The 16,371-nt window shown below is 44.7% G+C and overlaps 13 non-coding genes across 13 annotated transcripts; all 13 read left to right on the top strand.

The window, feature by feature from the left end:
• Positions 1–41: 41 nt before the first annotated feature.
• Positions 42–233, top strand: LOC141251968 (U2 spliceosomal RNA). Its single transcript, XR_012313462.1, has one exon. It is a non-coding gene; the product is annotated as a U2 spliceosomal RNA (small nuclear RNA).
• Positions 234–1,346: 1,113 nt separating this feature from the next.
• LOC141251965 (U2 spliceosomal RNA) lies at positions 1,347–1,537 on the top strand. Its single transcript, XR_012313459.1, has one exon. It is a non-coding gene; the product is annotated as a U2 spliceosomal RNA (small nuclear RNA).
• A 1,115-nt stretch (positions 1,538–2,652) lies between these two features.
• LOC141251969 (U2 spliceosomal RNA) lies at positions 2,653–2,842 on the top strand. Its single transcript, XR_012313464.1, has one exon. It is a non-coding gene; the product is annotated as a U2 spliceosomal RNA (small nuclear RNA).
• Positions 2,843–3,957: 1,115 nt separating this feature from the next.
• On the top strand, positions 3,958–4,148 carry LOC141251963 (U2 spliceosomal RNA). Its single transcript, XR_012313458.1, has one exon. It is a non-coding gene; the product is annotated as a U2 spliceosomal RNA (small nuclear RNA).
• Positions 4,149–5,263: 1,115 nt separating this feature from the next.
• On the top strand, positions 5,264–5,454 carry LOC141251962 (U2 spliceosomal RNA). Its single transcript, XR_012313457.1, has one exon. It is a non-coding gene; the product is annotated as a U2 spliceosomal RNA (small nuclear RNA).
• Positions 5,455–6,569: 1,115 nt separating this feature from the next.
• Positions 6,570–6,760, top strand: LOC141251961 (U2 spliceosomal RNA). The gene has a single exon (XR_012313456.1). It is a non-coding gene; the product is annotated as a U2 spliceosomal RNA (small nuclear RNA).
• Positions 6,761–7,875: 1,115 nt separating this feature from the next.
• On the top strand, positions 7,876–8,066 carry LOC141251960 (U2 spliceosomal RNA). Its single transcript, XR_012313455.1, has one exon. It is a non-coding gene; the product is annotated as a U2 spliceosomal RNA (small nuclear RNA).
• Positions 8,067–9,181: 1,115 nt separating this feature from the next.
• LOC141251959 (U2 spliceosomal RNA) lies at positions 9,182–9,372 on the top strand. The gene has a single exon (XR_012313454.1). It is a non-coding gene; the product is annotated as a U2 spliceosomal RNA (small nuclear RNA).
• A 1,115-nt stretch (positions 9,373–10,487) lies between these two features.
• On the top strand, positions 10,488–10,678 carry LOC141251958 (U2 spliceosomal RNA). Its single transcript, XR_012313453.1, has one exon. It is a non-coding gene; the product is annotated as a U2 spliceosomal RNA (small nuclear RNA).
• A 1,115-nt stretch (positions 10,679–11,793) lies between these two features.
• LOC141251957 (U2 spliceosomal RNA) lies at positions 11,794–11,984 on the top strand. The gene has a single exon (XR_012313451.1). It is a non-coding gene; the product is annotated as a U2 spliceosomal RNA (small nuclear RNA).
• A 1,115-nt stretch (positions 11,985–13,099) lies between these two features.
• On the top strand, positions 13,100–13,290 carry LOC141251956 (U2 spliceosomal RNA). The gene has a single exon (XR_012313450.1). It is a non-coding gene; the product is annotated as a U2 spliceosomal RNA (small nuclear RNA).
• A 1,115-nt stretch (positions 13,291–14,405) lies between these two features.
• LOC141251954 (U2 spliceosomal RNA) lies at positions 14,406–14,596 on the top strand. Its single transcript, XR_012313448.1, has one exon. It is a non-coding gene; the product is annotated as a U2 spliceosomal RNA (small nuclear RNA).
• Positions 14,597–15,711: 1,115 nt separating this feature from the next.
• On the top strand, positions 15,712–15,902 carry LOC141251952 (U2 spliceosomal RNA). Its single transcript, XR_012313447.1, has one exon. It is a non-coding gene; the product is annotated as a U2 spliceosomal RNA (small nuclear RNA).
• Positions 15,903–16,371: the final 469 nt, after the last annotated feature.

Genomic DNA, 16,371 nt, shown 5'->3' with positions numbered 1-16,371 from the left:
GGATCCTTGGGTGGCTCCGTAGTTTGAAACCAATTCTGGTTATCGCTTCTTCGGCCTTTTGGCTAAGATCAAGTGTAGTATCTGTTCTTATCAGTTTAATATCTGATACGTCCCCTATCTGGGGACCATATATTAAATGGATTTTTAGAACAGGGAGATGGAAAAAGAGCTTGCTCTGTCCACTCCACGCATTGACCTGGTATTGCAGTATCTCCAGGACCGGTGCACCCCTTCTTTAATGCAGTTTCTAAAATCAGAAAGAATTGAATTCAATGTTTTTTGTTCATTTTGCTTGTTTGTCGGATTTTGGGATGGACTCTTTGGCTTTGCTTTTCTTCTCCTCATTGGATTTTCATGTTCAAAGTTGCAGAAGCCAGATTACAAGCTCATTTTGGTTCATCTTCAGCAACTGTGCATTGCATTGCCATGTAATGTGATGCAATGCTATCTTTCTAGCTCTCCCTTTTTACTTCCTTTTGGATAAACAGACATATTAGGCAAGCATTTTGGAGCTTTCACCTAAATAACTACAGGTGGTGAGATAAGCTGCACAATATAATTGACCTTTCAGTATATTGTTGCACACACACCATCTATTTAGCAAATGCCCTTGTTATCAACAGCAGCCTTTTAAACTCACCTGAGCTAACAGGTATGTGCGCTGGTTACTCTGCTGCGCTTAAAATTTCTTTTTTGGTTTGCTACAATGCCTTTTCTGAAACGTTGTCTCCTTCTGCTGGAACACTGACTTCTTTCATTTAATGCCTGCAGACTATAAAAGAGAACCCAACCCAAAAAGTTGGTTGATTAGTCTGTGGCATTCTGTTAAACTGTTGCTTATGGCGGTCTCTGTGAGCTTCTCAGCGACATTCAGCCAGCCAGGTATCCTGCCTGCAGTAGATGGAATGTGGCAATGGAACGCTGGCTGCGCGTGTCATAATAGGCTCTGAGCCTTTATATACCTGTGCACAGCAGCAGCCACCTTCAGTCTGCTGCTGGACAGCCAGCAGCAGCAGCAGCAGGAGAGGTATGTAATCAGGAGCCCTCCTGCTAAGGGTAGACAGCTGCTCGTTCCACCCCACCCCCCGCCTTAATTGGTTCTCCTCCCTTCCAACGGTGTTGAGGCGGGTGGGAACAGCAGGGGGTGAAGGTGCTGTGTTTAAAGAGGTGGAGTTATGCAGATCTAAAACGCGTGGATTGCAGCAGCAGCAAGCCGAAAAGTGCAGGCATGTAAGGGATCTAGAGGTTGACAACATGTCTTCTTAACGGGAGTCCAGGAGCTCATCTCCACAAATGGACTTTTCAGGATCCTTGGGTGGCTCCGTAGTTTGAAACCAATTCTGGTTATCGCTTCTCGGCCTTTTGGCTAAGATCAAGTGTAGTATCTGTTCTTATCAGTTTAATATCTGATACGTCCCCTATCTGGGGACCATATATTAAATGGATTTTTAGAACAGGGAGATGGAAAAAGAGCTTGCTCTGTCCACTCCACGCATTGACCTGGTATTGCAGTATCTCCAGGACCGGTGCACCCCTTCTTTAATGCAGTTTCTAAAATCAGAAAGAATTGAATTCAATGTTTTTTGTTCATTTTGCTTGTTTGTCGGATTTTGGGATGGACTCTTTGGCTTTGCTTTTCTTCTCCTCATTGGATTTTTCATGTTCAAAGTTGCAGAAGCCAGATTACAAGCTCATTTTGGTTCATCTTCAGCAACTGTGCATTGCATTGCCATGTAATGTGATGCAATGCTATCTTTCTAGCTCTCCCTTTTTACTTCCTTTTGGATAAACAGACATATTAGGCAAGCATTTTGGAGCTTTCACCTAAATAACTACAGGTGGTGAGATAAGCTGCACAATATAATTGACCTTTCAGTATATTGTTGCACACACACCATCTATTTAGCAAATGCCCTTGTTATCAACAGCAGCCTTTTAAACTCACCTGAGCTAACAGGTATGTGCGCTGGTTACTCTGCTGCGCTTAAAATTTCTTTTTTGGTTTGCTACAATGCCTTTTCTGAAACGTTGTCTCCTTCTGCTGGAACACTGACTTCTTTCATTTAATGCCTGCAGACTATAAAAGAGAACCCAACCCAAAAAGTTTGGTTGATTAGTCTGTGGCATTCTGTTAAACTGTTGCTTATGGCGGTCTCTGTGAGCTTCTCAGCGACATTCAGCCAGCCAGGTATCCTGCCTGCAGTAGATGGAATGTGGCAATGGAACGCTGGCTGCGCGTGTCATAATAGGCTCTGAGCCTTTATATACCTGTGCACAGCAGCAGCCACCTTCAGTCTGCTGCTGGACAGCCAGCAGCAGCAGCAGCAGGAGAGGTATGTAATCAGGAGCCCTCCTGCTAAGGGTAGACAGCTGCTCGTTCCACCCCACCCCCCGCCTTAATTGGTTCTCCTCCCTTCCAACGGTGTTGAGGCGGGTGGGAACAGCAGGGGGTGAAGGTGCTGTGTTTAAAGAGGTGGAGTTATGCAGATCTAAAACGCGTGGATTGCAGCAGCAGCAAGCCGAAAAGTGCAGGCATGTAAGGGATCTAGAGGTTGACAACATGTCTTCTTAACGGGAGTCCAGGAGCTCATCTCCACAAATGGACTTTTCAGGATCCTTGGGTGGCTCCGTAGTTTGAAACCAATTCTGGTTATCGCTTCTCGGCCTTTTGGCTAAGATCAAGTGTAGTATCTGTTCTTATCAGTTTAATATCTGATACGTCCCCTATCTGGGACCATATATTAAATGGATTTTTAGAACAGGGAGATGGAAAAAGAGCTTGCTCTGTCCACTCCACGCATTGACCTGGTATTGCAGTATCTCCAGGACCGGTGCACCCCTTCTTTAATGCAGTTTCTAAAAATCAGAAAGAATTGAATTCAATGTTTTTTGTTCATTTGCTTGTTTGTCGGATTTTGGGATGGACTCTTTGGCTTTGCTTTTCTTCTCCTCATTGGATTTTTCATGTTCAAAGTTGCAGAAGCCAGATTACAAGCTCATTTTGGTTCATCTTCAGCAACTGTGCATTGCATTGCCATGTAATGTGATGCAATGCTATCTTTCTAGCTCTCCCTTTTTACTTCCTTTTGGATAAACAGACATATTAGGCAAGCATTTTGGAGCTTTCACCTAAATAACTACAGGTGGTGAGATAAGCTGCACAATATAATTGACCTTTCAGTATATTGTTGCACACACACCATCTATTTAGCAAATGCCCTTGTTATCAACAGCAGCCTTTTAAACTCACCTGAGCTAACAGGTATGTGCGCTGGTTACTCTGCTGCGCTTAAAATTTCTTTTTTGGTTTGCTACAATGCCTTTTCTGAAACGTTGTCTCCTTCTGCTGGAACACTGACTTCTTTCATTTAATGCCTGCAGACTATAAAAGAGAACCCAACCCAAAAAGTTTGGTTGATTAGTCTGTGGCATTCTGTTAAACTGTTGCTTATGGCGGTCTCTGTGAGCTTCTCAGCGACATTCAGCCAGCCAGGTATCCTGCCTGCAGTAGATGGAATGTGGCAATGGAACGCTGGCTGCGCGTGTCATAATAGGCTCTGAGCCTTTATATACCTGTGCACAGCAGCAGCCACCTTCAGTCTGCTGCTGGACAGCCAGCAGCAGCAGCAGCAGGAGAGGTATGTAATCAGGAGCCCTCCTGCTAAGGGTAGACAGCTGCTCGTTCCACCCCACCCCCCGCCTTAATTGGTTCTCCTCCCTTCCAACGGTGTTGAGGCGGGTGGGAACAGCAGGGGGTGAAGGTGCTGTGTTTAAAGAGGTGGAGTTATGCAGATCTAAAACGCGTGGATTGCAGCAGCAGCAAGCCGAAAAGTGCAGGCATGTAAGGGATCTAGAGGTTGACAACATGTCTTCTTAACGGGAGTCCAGGAGCTCATCTCCACAAATGGACTTTTCAGGATCCTTGGGTGGCTCCGTAGTTTGAAACCAATTCTGGTTATCGCTTCTCGGCCTTTTGGCTAAGATCAAGTGTAGTATCTGTTCTTATCAGTTTAATATCTGATACGTCCCCTATCTGGGGACCATATATTAAATGGATTTTTAGAACAGGGAGATGGAAAAAGAGCTTGCTCTGTCCACTCCACGCATTGACCTGGTATTGCAGTATCTCCAGGACCGGTGCACCCCTTCTTTAATGCAGTTTCTAAAATCAGAAAGAATTGAATTCAATGTTTTTTGTTCATTTTGCTTGTTTGTCGGATTTTGGGATGGACTCTTTGGCTTTGCTTTTCTTCTCCTCATTGGATTTTTCATGTTCAAAGTTGCAGAAGCCAGATTACAAGCTCATTTTGGTTCATCTTCAGCAACTGTGCATTGCATTGCCATGTAATGTGATGCAATGCTATCTTTCTAGCTCTCCCTTTTTACTTCCTTTTGGATAAACAGACATATTAGGCAAGCATTTTGGAGCTTTCACCTAAATAACTACAGGTGGTGAGATAAGCTGCACAATATAATTGACCTTTCAGTATATTGTTGCACACACACCATCTATTTAGCAAATGCCCTTGTTATCAACAGCAGCCTTTTAAACTCACCTGAGCTAACAGGTATGTGCGCTGGTTACTCTGCTGCGCTTAAAATTTCTTTTTTGGTTTGCTACAATGCCTTTTCTGAAACGTTGTCTCCTTCTGCTGGAACACTGACTTCTTTCATTTAATGCCTGCAGACTATAAAAGAGAACCCAACCCAAAAAGTTTGGTTGATTAGTCTGTGGCATTCTGTTAAACTGTTGCTTATGGCGGTCTCTGTGAGCTTCTCAGCGACATTCAGCCAGCCAGGTATCCTGCCTGCAGTAGATGGAATGTGGCAATGGAACGCTGGCTGCGGCGTGTCATAATAGGCTCTGAGCCTTTATATACCTGTGCACAGCAGCAGCCACCTTCAGTCTGCTGCTGGACAGCCAGCAGCAGCAGCAGCAGGAGAGGTATGTAATCAGGAGCCCTCCTGCTAAGGGTAGACAGCTGCTCGTTCCACCCCACCCCCCGCCTTAATTGGTTCTCCTCCTTCCAACGGTGTTGAGGCGGGTGGGAACAGCAGGGGGTGAAGGTGCTGTGTTTAAAGAGGTGGAGTTATGCAGATCTAAAACGCGTGGATTGCAGCAGCAGCAAGCCGAAAAGTGCAGGCATGTAAGGGATCTAGAGGTTGACAACATGTCTTCTTAACGGGAGTCCAGGAGCTCATCTCCACAAATGGACTTTTCAGGATCCTTGGGTGGCTCCGTAGTTTGAAACCAATTCTGGTTATCGCTTCTCGGCCTTTTGGCTAAGATCAAGTGTAGTATCTGTTCTTATCAGTTTAATATCTGATACGTCCCCTATCTGGGGACCATATATTAAATGGATTTTTAGAACAGGGAGATGGAAAAAGAGCTTGCTCTGTCCACTCCACGCATTGACCTGGTATTGCAGTATCTCCAGGACCGGTGCACCCCTTCTTTAATGCAGTTTCTAAAATCAGAAAGAATTGAATTCAATGTTTTTTGTTCATTTTGCTTGTTTGTCGGATTTTGGGATGGACTCTTTGGCTTTGCTTTTCTTCTCCTCATTGGATTTTTCATGTTCAAAGTTGCAGAAGCCAGATTACAAGCTCATTTTGGTTCATCTTCAGCAACTGTGCATTGCATTGCCATGTAATGTGATGCAATGCTATCTTTCTAGCTCTCCCTTTTTACTTCCTTTTGGATAAACAGACATATTAGGCAAGCATTTTGGAGCTTTCACCTAAATAACTACAGGTGGTGAGATAAGCTGCACAATATAATTGACCTTTCAGTATATTGTTGCACACACACCATCTATTTAGCAAATGCCCTTGTTATCAACAGCAGCCTTTTAAACTCACCTGAGCTAACAGGTATGTGCGCTGGTTACTCTGCTGCGCTTAAAATTTCTTTTTTGGTTTGCTACAATGCCTTTTCTGAAACGTTGTCTCCTTCTGCTGGAACACTGACTTCTTTCATTTAATGCCTGCAGACTATAAAAGAGAACCCAACCCAAAAAGTTTGGTTGATTAGTCTGTGGCATTCTGTTAAACTGTTGCTTATGGCGGTCTCTGTGAGCTTCTCAGCGACATTCAGCCAGCCAGGTATCCTGCCTGCAGTAGATGGAATGTGGCAATGGAACGCTGGCTGCGCGTGTCATAATAGGCTCTGAGCCTTTATATACCTGTGCACAGCAGCAGCCACCTTCAGTCTGCTGCTGGACAGCCAGCAGCAGCAGCAGCAGGAGAGGTATGTAATCAGGAGCCCTCCTGCTAAGGGTAGACAGCTGCTCGTTCCACCCCACCCCCCGCCTTAATTGGTTCTCCTCCCTTCCAACGGTGTTGAGGCGGGTGGGAACAGCAGGGGGTGAAGGTGCTGTGTTTAAAGAGGTGGAGTTATGCAGATCTAAAACGCGTGGATTGCAGCAGCAGCAAGCCGAAAAGTGCAGGCATGTAAGGGATCTAGAGGTTGACAACATGTCTTCTTAACGGGAGTCCAGGAGCTCATCTCCACAAATGGACTTTTCAGGATCCTTGGGTGGCTCCGTAGTTTGAAACCAATTCTGGTTATCGCTTCTCGGCCTTTTGGCTAAGATCAAGTGTAGTATCTGTTCTTATCAGTTTAATATCTGATACGTCCCCTATCTGGGGACCATATATTAAATGGATTTTTAGAACAGGGAGATGGAAAAAGAGCTTGCTCTGTCCACTCCACGCATTGACCTGGTATTGCAGTATCTCCAGGACCGGTGCACCCCTTCTTTAATGCAGTTTCTAAAATCAGAAAGAATTGAATTCAATGTTTTTTGTTCATTTTGCTTGTTTGTCGGATTTTGGGATGGACTCTTTGGCTTTGCTTTTCTTCTCCTCATTGGATTTTTCATGTTCAAAGTTGCAGAAGCCAGATTACAAGCTCATTTTGGTTCATCTTCAGCAACTGTGCATTGCATTGCCATGTAATGTGATGCAATGCTATCTTTCTAGCTCTCCCTTTTTACTTCCTTTTGGATAAACAGACATATTAGGCAAGCATTTTGGAGCTTTCACCTAAATAACTACAGGTGGTGAGATAAGCTGCACAATATAATTGACCTTTCAGTATATTGTTGCACACACACCATCTATTTAGCAAATGCCCTTGTTATCAACAGCAGCCTTTTAAACTCACCTGAGCTAACAGGTATGTGCGCTGGTTACTCTGCTGCGCTTAAAATTTCTTTTTTGGTTTGCTACAATGCCTTTTCTGAAACGTTGTCTCCTTCTGCTGGAACACTGACTTCTTTCATTTAATGCCTGCAGACTATAAAAGAGAACCCAACCCAAAAAGTTTGGTTGATTAGTCTGTGGCATTCTGTTAAACTGTTGCTTATGGCGGTCTCTGTGAGCTTCTCAGCGACATTCAGCCAGCCAGGTATCCTGCCTGCAGTAGATGGAATGTGGCAATGGAACGCTGGCTGCGCGTGTCATAATAGGCTCTGAGCCTTTATATACCTGTGCACAGCAGCAGCCACCTTCAGTCTGCTGCTGGACAGCCAGCAGCAGCAGCAGCAGGAGAGGTATGTAATCAGGAGCCCTCCTGCTAAGGGTAGACAGCTGCTCGTTCCACCCCACCCCCCGCCTTAATTGGTTCTCCTCCCTTCCAACGGTGTTGAGGCGGGTGGGAACAGCAGGGGGTGAAGGTGCTGTGTTTAAAGAGGTGGAGTTATGCAGATCTAAAACGCGTGGATTGCAGCAGCAGCAAGCCGAAAAGTGCAGGCATGTAAGGGATCTAGAGGTTGACAACATGTCTTCTTAACGGGAGTCCAGGAGCTCATCTCCACAAATGGACTTTTCAGGATCCTTGGGTGGCTCCGTAGTTTGAAACCAATTCTGGTTATCGCTTCTCGGCCTTTTGGCTAAGATCAAGTGTAGTATCTGTTCTTATCAGTTTAATATCTGATACGTCCCCTATCTGGGGACCATATATTAAATGGATTTTTAGAACAGGGAGATGGAAAAAGAGCTTGCTCTGTCCACTCCACGCATTGACCTGGTATTGCAGTATCTCCAGGACCGGTGCACCCCTTCTTTAATGCAGTTTCTAAAATCAGAAAGAATTGAATTCAATGTTTTTTGTTCATTTTGCTTGTTTGTCGGATTTTGGGATGGACTCTTTGGCTTTGCTTTTCTTCTCCTCATTGGATTTTTCATGTTCAAAGTTGCAGAAGCCAGATTACAAGCTCATTTTGGTTCATCTTCAGCAACTGTGCATTGCATTGCCATGTAATGTGATGCAATGCTATCTTTCTAGCTCTCCCTTTTTACTTCCTTTTGGATAAACAGACATATTAGGCAAGCATTTTGGAGCTTTCACCTAAATAACTACAGGTGGTGAGATAAGCTGCACAATATAATTGACCTTTCAGTATATTGTTGCACACACACCATCTATTTAGCAAATGCCCTTGTTATCAACAGCAGCCTTTTAAACTCACCTGAGCTAACAGGTATGTGCGCTGGTTACTCTGCTGCGCTTAAAATTTCTTTTTTGGTTTGCTACAATGCCTTTTCTGAAACGTTGTCTCCTTCTGCTGGAACACTGACTTCTTTCATTTAATGCCTGCAGACTATAAAAGAGAACCCAACCCAAAAAGTTTGGTTGATTAGTCTGTGGCATTCTGTTAAACTGTTGCTTATGGCGGTCTCTGTGAGCTTCTCAGCGACATTCAGCCAGCCAGGTATCCTGCCTGCAGTAGATGGAATGTGGCAATGGAACGCTGGCTGCGCGTGTCATAATAGGCTCTGAGCCTTTATATACCTGTGCACAGCAGCAGCCACCTTCAGTCTGCTGCTGGACAGCCAGCAGCAGCAGCAGCAGGAGAGGTATGTAATCAGGAGCCCTCCTGCTAAGGGTAGACAGCTGCTCGTTCCACCCCACCCCCCGCCTTAATTGGTTCTCCTCCCTTCCAACGGTGTTGAGGCGGGTGGGAACAGCAGGGGGTGAAGGTGCTGTGTTTAAAGAGGTGGAGTTATGCAGATCTAAAACGCGTGGATTGCAGCAGCAGCAAGCCGAAAAGTGCAGGCATGTAAGGGATCTAGAGGTTGACAACATGTCTTCTTAACGGGAGTCCAGGAGCTCATCTCCACAAATGGACTTTTCAGGATCCTTGGGTGGCTCCGTAGTTTGAAACCAATTCTGGTTATCGCTTCTCGGCCTTTTGGCTAAGATCAAGTGTAGTATCTGTTCTTATCAGTTTAATATCTGATACGTCCCCTATCTGGGGACCATATATTAAATGGATTTTTAGAACAGGGAGATGGAAAAAGAGCTTGCTCTGTCCACTCCACGCATTGACCTGGTATTGCAGTATCTCCAGGACCGGTGCACCCCTTCTTTAATGCAGTTTCTAAAATCAGAAAGAATTGAATTCAATGTTTTTTGTTCATTTTGCTTGTTTGTCGGATTTTGGGATGGACTCTTTGGCTTTGCTTTTCTTCTCCTCATTGGATTTTTCATGTTCAAAGTTGCAGAAGCCAGATTACAAGCTCATTTTGGTTCATCTTCAGCAACTGTGCATTGCATTGCCATGTAATGTGATGCAATGCTATCTTTCTAGCTCTCCCTTTTTACTTCCTTTTGGATAAACAGACATATTAGGCAAGCATTTTGGAGCTTTCACCTAAATAACTACAGGTGGTGAGATAAGCTGCACAATATAATTGACCTTTCAGTATATTGTTGCACACACACCATCTATTTAGCAAATGCCCTTGTTATCAACAGCAGCCTTTTAAACTCACCTGAGCTAACAGGTATGTGCGCTGGTTACTCTGCTGCGCTTAAAATTTCTTTTTTGGTTTGCTACAATGCCTTTTCTGAAACGTTGTCTCCTTCTGCTGGAACACTGACTTCTTTCATTTAATGCCTGCAGACTATAAAAGAGAACCCAACCCAAAAAGTTTGGTTGATTAGTCTGTGGCATTCTGTTAAACTGTTGCTTATGGCGGTCTCTGTGAGCTTCTCAGCGACATTCAGCCAGCCAGGTATCCTGCCTGCAGTAGATGGAATGTGGCAATGGAACGCTGGCTGCGCGTGTCATAATAGGCTCTGAGCCTTTATATACCTGTGCACAGCAGCAGCCACCTTCAGTCTGCTGCTGGACAGCCAGCAGCAGCAGCAGCAGGAGAGGTATGTAATCAGGAGCCCTCCTGCTAAGGGTAGACAGCTGCTCGTTCCACCCCACCCCCCGCCTTAATTGGTTCTCCTCCCTTCCAACGGTGTTGAGGCGGGTGGGAACAGCAGGGGGTGAAGGTGCTGTGTTTAAAGAGGTGGAGTTATGCAGATCTAAAACGCGTGGATTGCAGCAGCAGCAAGCCGAAAAGTGCAGGCATGTAAGGGATCTAGAGGTTGACAACATGTCTTCTTAACGGGAGTCCAGGAGCTCATCTCCACAAATGGACTTTTCAGGATCCTTGGGTGGCTCCGTAGTTTGAAACCAATTCTGGTTATCGCTTCTCGGCCTTTTGGCTAAGATCAAGTGTAGTATCTGTTCTTATCAGTTTAATATCTGATACGTCCCCTATCTGGGGACCATATATTAAATGGATTTTTAGAACAGGGAGATGGAAAAAGAGCTTGCTCTGTCCACTCCACGCATTGACCTGGTATTGCAGTATCTCCAGGACCGGTGCACCCCTTCTTTAATGCAGTTTCTAAAATCAGAAAGAATTGAATTCAATGTTTTTTGTTCATTTTGCTTGTTTGTCGGATTTTGGGATGGACTCTTTGGCTTTGCTTTTCTTCTCCTCATTGGATTTTTCATGTTCAAAGTTGCAGAAGCCAGATTACAAGCTCATTTTGGTTCATCTTCAGCAACTGTGCATTGCATTGCCATGTAATGTGATGCAATGCTATCTTTCTAGCTCTCCCTTTTTACTTCCTTTTGGATAAACAGACATATTAGGCAAGCATTTTGGAGCTTTCACCTAAATAACTACAGGTGGTGAGATAAGCTGCACAATATAATTGACCTTTCAGTATATTGTTGCACACACACCATCTATTTAGCAAATGCCCTTGTTATCAACAGCAGCCTTTTAAACTCACCTGAGCTAACAGGTATGTGCGCTGGTTACTCTGCTGCGCTTAAAATTTCTTTTTTGGTTTGCTACAATGCCTTTTCTGAAACGTTGTCTCCTTCTGCTGGAACACTGACTTCTTTCATTTAATGCCTGCAGACTATAAAAGAGAACCCAACCCAAAAAGTTTGGTTGATTAGTCTGTGGCATTCTGTTAAACTGTTGCTTATGGCGGTCTCTGTGAGCTTCTCAGCGACATTCAGCCAGCCAGGTATCCTGCCTGCAGTAGATGGAATGTGGCAATGGAACGCTGGCTGCGCGTGTCATAATAGGCTCTGAGCCTTTATATACCTGTGCACAGCAGCAGCCACCTTCAGTCTGCTGCTGGACAGCCAGCAGCAGCAGCAGCAGGAGAGGTATGTAATCAGGAGCCCTCCTGCTAAGGGTAGACAGCTGCTCGTTCCACCCCACCCCCCGCCTTAATTGGTTCTCCTCCCTTCCAACGGTGTTGAGGCGGGTGGGAACAGCAGGGGGTGAAGGTGCTGTGTTTAAAGAGGTGGAGTTATGCAGATCTAAAACGCGTGGATTGCAGCAGCAGCAAGCCGAAAAGTGCAGGCATGTAAGGGATCTAGAGGTTGACAACATGTCTTCTTAACGGGAGTCCAGGAGCTCATCTCCACAAATGGACTTTTCAGGATCCTTGGGTGGCTCCGTAGTTTGAAACCAATTCTGGTTATCGCTTCTCGGCCTTTTGGCTAAGATCAAGTGTAGTATCTGTTCTTATCAGTTTAATATCTGATACGTCCCCTATCTGGGGACCATATATTAAATGGATTTTTAGAACAGGGAGATGGAAAAAGAGCTTGCTCTGTCCACTCCACGCATTGACCTGGTATTGCAGTATCTCCAGGACCGGTGCACCCCTTCTTTAATGCAGTTTCTAAAATCAGAAAGAATTGAATTCAATGTTTTTTGTTCATTTTGCTTGTTTGTCGGATTTTGGGATGGACTCTTTGGCTTTGCTTTTCTTCTCCTCATTGGATTTTTCATGTTCAAAGTTGCAGAAGCCAGATTACAAGCTCATTTTGGTTCATCTTCAGCAACTGTGCATTGCATTGCCATGTAATGTGATGCAATGCTATCTTTCTAGCTCTCCCTTTTTACTTCCTTTTGGATAAACAGACATATTAGGCAAGCATTTTGGAGCTTTCACCTAAATAACTACAGGTGGTGAGATAAGCTGCACAATATAATTGACCTTTCAGTATATTGTTGCACACACACCATCTATTTAGCAAATGCCCTTGTTATCAACAGCAGCCTTTTAAACTCACCTGAGCTAACAGGTATGTGCGCTGGTTACTCTGCTGCGCTTAAAATTTCTTTTTTGGTTTGCTACAATGCCTTTTCTGAAACGTTGTCTCCTTCTGCTGGAACACTGACTTCTTTCATTTAATGCCTGCAGACTATAAAAGAGAACCCAACCCAAAAAGTTTGGTTGATTAGTCTGTGGCATTCTGTTAAACTGTTGCTTATGGCGGTCTCTGTGAGCTTCTCAGCGACATTCAGCCAGCCAGGTATCCTGCCTGCAGTAGATGGAATGTGGCAATGGAACGCTGGCTGCGCGTGTCATAATAGGCTCTGAGCCTTTATATACCTGTGCACAGCAGCAGCCACCTTCAGTCTGCTGCTGGACAGCCAGCAGCAGCAGCAGCAGGAGAGGTATGTAATCAGGAGCCCTCCTGCTAAGGGTAGACAGCTGCTCGTTCCACCCCACCCCCCGCCTTAATTGGTTCTCCTCCCTTCCAACGGTGTTGAGGCGGGTGGGAACAGCAGGGGGTGAAGGTGCTGTGTTTAAAGAGGTGGAGTTATGCAGATCTAAAACGCGTGGATTGCAGCAGCAGCAAGCCGAAAAGTGCAGGCATGTAAGGGATCTAGAGGTTGACAACATGTCTTCTTAACGGGAGTCCAGGAGCTCATCTCCACAAATGGACTTTTCAGGATCCTTGGGTGGCTCCGTAGTTTGAAACCAATTCTGGTTATCGCTTCTCGGCCTTTTGGCTAAGATCAAGTGTAGTATCTGTTCTTATCAGTTTAATATCTGATACGTCCCCTATCTGGGGACCATATATTAAATGGATTTTTAGAACAGGGAGATGGAAAAAGAGCTTGCTCTGTCCACTCCACGCATTGACCTGGTATTGCAGTATCTCCAGGACCGGTGCACCCCTTCTTTAATGCAGTTTCTAAAATCAGAAAGAATTGAATTCAATGTTTTTTGTTCATTTTGCTTGTTTGTCGGATTTTGGGATGGACTCTTTGGCTTTGCTTTTCTTCTCCTCATTGGATTTTTCATGTTCAAAGTTGCAGAAGCCAGATTACAAGCTCATTTTGGTTCATCTTCAGCAACTGTGCATTGCATTGCCATGTAATGTGATGCAATGCTATCTTTCTAGCTCTCCCTTTTTACTTCCTTTTGGATAAACAGACATATTAGGCAAGCATTTTGGAGCTTTCACCTAAATAACTACAGGTGGTGAGATAAGCTGCACAATATAATTGACCTTTCAGTATATTGTTGCACACACACCATCTATTTAGCAAATGCCCTTGTTATCAACAGCAGCCTTTTAAACTCACCTGAGCTAACAGGTATGTGCGCTGGTTACTCTGCTGCGCTTAAAATTTCTTTTTTGGTTTGCTACAATGCCTTTTCTGAAACGTTGTCTCCTTCTGCTGGAACACTGACTTCTTTCATTTAATGCCTGCAGACTATAAAAGAGAACCCAACCCAAAAAGTTTGGTTGATTAGTCTGTGGCATTCTGTTAAACTGTTGCTTATGGCGGTCTCTGTGAGCTTCTCAGCGACATTCAGCCAGCCAGGTATCCTGCCTGCAGTAGATGGAATGTGGCAATGGAACGCTGGCTGCGCGTGTCATAATAGGCTCTGAGCCTTTATATACCTGTGCACAGCAGCAGCCACCTTCAGTCTGCTGCTGGACAGCCAGCAGCAGCAGCAGCAGGAGAGGTATGTAATCAGGAGCCCTCCTGCTAAGGGTAGACAGCTGCTCGTTCCACCCCACCCCCCGCCTTAATTGGTTCTCCTCCCTTCCAACGGTGTTGAGGCGGGTGGGAACAGCAGGGGGTGAAGGTGCTGTGTTTAAAGAGGTGGAGTTATGCAGATCTAAAACGCGTGGATTGCAGCAGCAGCAAGCCGAAAAGTGCAGGCATGTAAGGGATCTAGAGGTTGACAACATGTCTTCTTAACGGGAGTCCAGGAGCTCATCTCCACAAATGGACTTTTCAGGATCCTTGGGTGGCTCCGTAGTTTGAAACCAATTCTGGTTATCGCTTCTCGGCCTTTTGGCTAAGATCAAGTGTAGTATCTGTTCTTATCAGTTTAATATCTGATACGTCCCCTATCTGGGGACCATATATTAAATGGATTTTTAGAACAGGGAGATGGAAAAAGAGCTTGCTCTGTCCACTCCACGCATTGACCTGGTATTGCAGTATCTCCAGGACCGGTGCACCCCTTCTTTAATGCAGTTTCTAAAATCAGAAAGAATTGAATTCAATGTTTTTTGTTCATTTTGCTTGTTTGTCGGATTTTGGGATGGACTCTTTGGCTTTGCTTTTCTTCTCCTCATTGGATTTTTCATGTTCAAAGTTGCAGAAGCCAGATTACAAGCTCATTTTGGTTCATCTTCAGCAACTGTGCATTGCATTGCCATGTAATGTGATGCAATGCTATCTTTCTAGCTCTCCCTTTTTACTTCCTTTTGGATAAACAGACATATTAGGCAAGCATTTTGGAGCTTTCACCTAAATAACTACAGGTGGTGAGATAAGCTGCACAATATAATTGACCTTTCAGTATATTGTTGCACACACACCATCTATTTAGCAAATGCCCTTGTTATCAACAGCAGCCTTTTAAACTCACCTGAGCTAACAGGTATGTGCGCTGGTTACTCTGCTGCGCTTAAAATTTCTTTTTTGGTTTGCTACAATGCCTTTTCTGAAACGTTGTCTCCTTCTGCTGGAACACTGACTTCTTTCATTTAATGCCTGCAGACTATAAAAGAGAACCCAACCCAAAAAGTTTGGTTGATTAGTCTGTGGCATTCTGTTAAACTGTTGCTTATGGCGGTCTCTGTGAGCTTCTCAGCGACATTCAGCCAGCCAGGTATCCTGCCTGCAGTAGATGGAATGTGGCAATGGAACGCTGGCTGCGCGTGTCATAATAGGCTCTGAGCCTTTATATACCTGTGCACAGCAGCAGCCACCTTCAGTCTGCTGCTGGACAGCCAGCAGCAGCAGCAGCAGGAGAGGTATGTAATCAGGAGCCCTCCTGCTAAGGGTAGACAGCTGCTCGTTCCACCCCACCCCCCGCCTTAATTGGTTCTCCTCCCTTCCAACGGTGTTGAGGCGGGTGGGAACAGCAGGGGGTGAAGGTGCTGTGTTTAAAGAGGTGGAGTTATGCAGATCTAAAACGCGTGGATTGCAGCAGCAGCAAGCCGAAAAGTGCAGGCATGTAAGGGATCTAGAGGTTGACAACATGTCTTCTTAACGGGAGTCCAGGAGCTCATCTCCACAAATGGACTTTTCAGGATCCTTGGGTGGCTCCGTAGTTTGAAACCAATTCTGGTTATCGCTTCTCGGCCTTTTGGCTAAGATCAAGTGTAGTATCTGTTCTTATCAGTTTAATATCTGATACGTCCCCTATCTGGGGACCATATATTAAATGGATTTTTAGAACAGGGAGATGGAAAAAGAGCTTGCTCTGTCCACTCCACGCATTGACCTGGTATTGCAGTATCTCCAGGACCGGTGCACCCCTTCTTTAATGCAGTTTCTAAAATCAGAAAGAATTGAATTCAATGTTTTTTGTTCATTTTGCTTGTTTGTCGGATTTTGGGATGGACTCTTTGGCTTTGCTTTTCTTCTCCTCATTGGATTTTTCATGTTCAAAGTTGCAGAAGCCAGATTACAAGCTCATTTTGGTTCATCTTCAGCAACTGTGCATTGCATTGCCATGTAATGTGATGCAATGCTATCTTTCTAGCTCTCCCTTTTTACTTCCTTTTGGATAAACAGACATATTAGGCAAGCATTTTGGAGCTTTCACCTAAATAACTACAGGTGGTGAGATAAGCTGCACAATATAATTGACCTTTCAGTATATTGTTGCACACACACCATCTATTTAGCAAATGCCCTTGTTATCAACAGCAGCCTTTTAAACTCACCTGAGCTAACAGGTATGTGCGCTGGTTACTCTGCTGCGCTTAAAATTTCTTTTTTGGTTTG

This window comes from Phyllobates terribilis, unplaced genomic scaffold (genome assembly GCF_046119375.1).
Source record: "Phyllobates terribilis strain yellow unplaced genomic scaffold, ASM4611937v1 Scaffold_7820__1_contigs__length_35187, whole genome shotgun sequence".
Taxonomy (NCBI): domain Eukaryota; kingdom Metazoa; phylum Chordata; class Amphibia; order Anura; family Dendrobatidae; genus Phyllobates; species Phyllobates terribilis.
Note: the sequence above shows the minus strand (reverse complement) of the source record. Positions and strands in the feature narration are given on the sequence as shown.